Source organism: Amphimedon queenslandica, unplaced genomic scaffold, assembly GCF_000090795.2.
Source record: "Amphimedon queenslandica unplaced genomic scaffold, v1.1 AMPQUscaffold_13133, whole genome shotgun sequence".
In the NCBI taxonomy this organism is placed as follows: domain Eukaryota; kingdom Metazoa; phylum Porifera; class Demospongiae; order Haplosclerida; family Niphatidae; genus Amphimedon; species Amphimedon queenslandica.
Window position 1 is genome coordinate 41632 of NW_003546631.1, and position 3698 is coordinate 45329.

Genomic DNA, 3698 nt, shown 5'->3' on the forward strand with positions numbered 1-3698 from the left:
CCATTACCATGTATTTAACTATTTAATAATAACTAGTGATTGTGTGGTTCTTTTATGATACTTTGATTGTTCTCTTTGGTCTGTTAAAACTTGTTACAGTATCATTTATTGGAGAATACAGGAGAAGAAGGAACCACCTCTGATGTTAACGGAGCCACATCCACTCATAATGGAGTCCCATTCACTCTTGTTAACGGTGCTTATGATCATCTTTCCCCTCCCACTGGTTATGATAAAGTTATTCATAATAATGATGAGGATGTCCCTATTTATTAACTTATAATTAACTTTAAAAGGACAAATAATGTAATTATTAATTAGTTTTTAGTTTGTGAGTGTCATTAAGTATCATTTTAGTGTATTTTTAAGTATCTAAAATAATACTAAAAAAGTAAAAGTAATAATTAACTATAACTAATATTCACTATTGGTAGTGGTTTGTGTGGTTTTTCTTTTCTGTGTCTATCAATCAATGTCTTCTTTTGATTTTTAAGAGTATCCACCAGGAGAGGAGTAGGGTATTCAGTATTAATCTCAATATATTCAAGTGATGGATGGATGAAGATAGTTTCATATAAATGTTGTACTAGTTCTATCCAGTTAGGTTGAGATGACTCTTCATTAATAATACTACACCCTATCCTCAGTAGTCTGATGGTTGTATGTGACTGTAACATGTTAGTAACAGCAGGTAGTACCTGTTCATAAAACAATGGTGTCATTATTTGTTTATTCCCTTCCTTACTACAGTTACTGCATGACTTATCTGGTTTGAAGTTCACTTTAAGTTCTGTGAGACTGTTCTTTTGAGAGATGACATTAATAAAAGTTCTTATCTCTTCATTCAGTGGAATGGATAAACTCAACTGCTGTAGACTGGTGTTGTGTCTGAGACCAGTTGTTAGGAAGGACAGGAATGAACTGGGAATACACCAACTAACAATTTCAAGGTATTTTAGTGTTTGGTTTTGTGTTAGCATGTCTTGTAGACTAGTACCCATACTGCTGGTATATACTCTCTTCTCCTCTATCTCCACACTCAGAGCTTTAAGTGCAGTATTGGTTTGTAGAATAGTAAATAGTTCAATAGCACTCTCAGCTGTGTCTAGTGGTAAAGTAAGTGTATGTAGACTGGGATGAGAGAGAAATAGAAGATGTGGTGGATATGGATCATGTAGTATCAGACAGTGTAATCCTTTGATATGTGGAAGGAGTGATGATGTCATCAGTTTAAAACTCCATACTTCTTCTCCTATCTCTAGAGCAGTTAGTGGTGTGTTCACCTCTACTATATTCAGTGATGATGGTAGGAGGTAATCATGTATGTCCAGTGAAAGAGCTTGTAATGTGTTGTTGTCCTTTAGTAACTGCTCTATTACTCCATCAGGTAGAGGAGGAGGAGGAATATCAACATACATGTATATTGTTAATAAAGTTATTGTTTTATTTCTTGTTACTCCTCTAATGACACTGATAATGGTACTTGTTATTTTACCCAATCCTCGATACCTAATCTTCATTTCTTGCAGTGTTGAATTCATTTCTATACATTTCTCAAGTTCAGTGCACTTGTCTGTGTAGCATGTATTGTCAACTGTTGGTATAGTAGGACTGCTCATTATTAAGTGCAGTATCTTCAATTGAGGAAGATTGAGGAACTGTAACAATACAAGACAGGGAACATATTGACCACCACCTAATCCACAGTAGCACTCCTGAATATTGTATAGAAGTGATGATTGTAATAATTTGTGTATTAATTCATCAGTGGAACCACCCAACCATCCCTCCAGTCTCTTACACTGGGTCTGTAGTGAGTTATTGGTTAGTCCAGCAGTGAAGACTGATAGTTCCTTGTTAGATACATGGTCCAGGTGCAAGTGATTCCATGTTGTGTTGGAATTGTTTATACAATAACTGAGACACAACAAGTCAAACAATGATAATGATACTTTATACAGACACAGTGAGTGGTTGTTGATGGATTGTGCTAATACTTGACATAATGTTGTGTTCTGTGATTCATACAGGAGTTGAAGAAGAAGAATGGGAACATTGTCAAAATCATCAGAACTGATATGATCATATAATATTGCCTCTCTTATAGCTGGCAAACTAATCTCAGGATTCTGATAGAAGTAGGAGAGATGACAAGTCTCAAATCCAAACAATGGTTTCCTCTTACACTGTAAGTCAAGTTGTTGTTTATTAAAATACTGTTGATAGCTCTCATGTTCAAGGTGAGTTAGACCTGCCACAAGCCTCAGACACATTCGAAAATGATCATCATCAAAGTGATCCTTAAACACTTCCTCTGTCTTCTTCTCATACTTAGTAACTATCCACCATGCAGCTAGAAATTCCTGTATACTCAAGTGAAGGAACTGATACTTCTCCTCATCATATTCTGTGAATCTTGTCATCAATCCAAGATAGTCTTCCTTGACTGCCTCACTCAGTGACTGTAGTTGATGTGAAGAGAATGTCATTCTTGTATTAGCCAGGTTAGTATAAGCTAATTGACACATCTCTTGTAAAGGTTTAGCTAATTGTGATGGTAATGAAGAAAGACTACCTAAAGTATGTGGGTTAATGTCATGTCTTTTAACATGTCTTCTGATAGTTTGTAGGATAAAGCTCTCATAGAGTTGAGTGAGTGTTGTTGGTAAGCGTCCTCCTTCCTTACAATAAACTAAGATGACCATGGAACAGACTAGTGGTACATAACACAATGATTGGACATCATTTCGTACTTTAAGATCATTAATGAGTTTCACTGCTAGTTGTGAGTCCTTACTGCTTTGAGTAGTTGTGAAATGGAATTTGTATTTTCCATATTTTAGTTGCCATTTGTCTTGTTCAGTGTTTTCATTAATTAGTTCTTGTGCTAGTTTTGTATCTTTTTGAAGTGTTTGTATAATTACTGTTGATATTTCGTCCTCACAAAACCCAATGACCTGAACATGTCTACTGAGAGTATCCATTTTTAAAAGTGAAGAGGATGCATAGCTACGAGAGGTAACAATTACTGAACATTGGTCTAACTTCTCTTTACAAATGATACTAGCAGCTAATGAAGACTGTCTGAGTTGATCACTTAGTTCATCCCAACCATCAAAGATTATCAGTAATCCTTCTCCATCCCTCTCCTCAAACCATTCAGGTACATTTTTATATCTATTAAGTTGACGCACAAACAGGTCAGCTAGTGAAGTAGCTGTAGCTATCTTGCTATTCCTTAAAGGACAGTAAAGTACTAAGTCATACTGTTGGTGTACAAGTGGTCCATTAGACCACATATTCAACAGTTTACGACAGAGTGTGGTCTTGCCAATACCAGGAGGACCGTCTATTACTACTCTGAGAGACAGAGAACTATCTGTGGGTTGGAGGACATCTTCAACACTTATCTCTTTGTTTTCAGTTAGCTTAACTGTTTTATCAACTTGTCCTCTTAGTATATGCCAAGCTGATTTTGCTTGTGTGCTGGAGTCTTGTTTTTCTACTAGTGCTAGTCTTCCAAAGAAATCTTTTCCAATTCTTGGTGGCCAGTCTATAGCAACAATAGGTTGGTGTTTGTAGTGTTGTCTCATATTGTCAGCATATCCTTGAACATCATCAGGTATTGAACTAATGGATGTGACATTATCAGGTATAGACTGACCTAATGTATTGAGATAAGTAAAGGTTATACAATG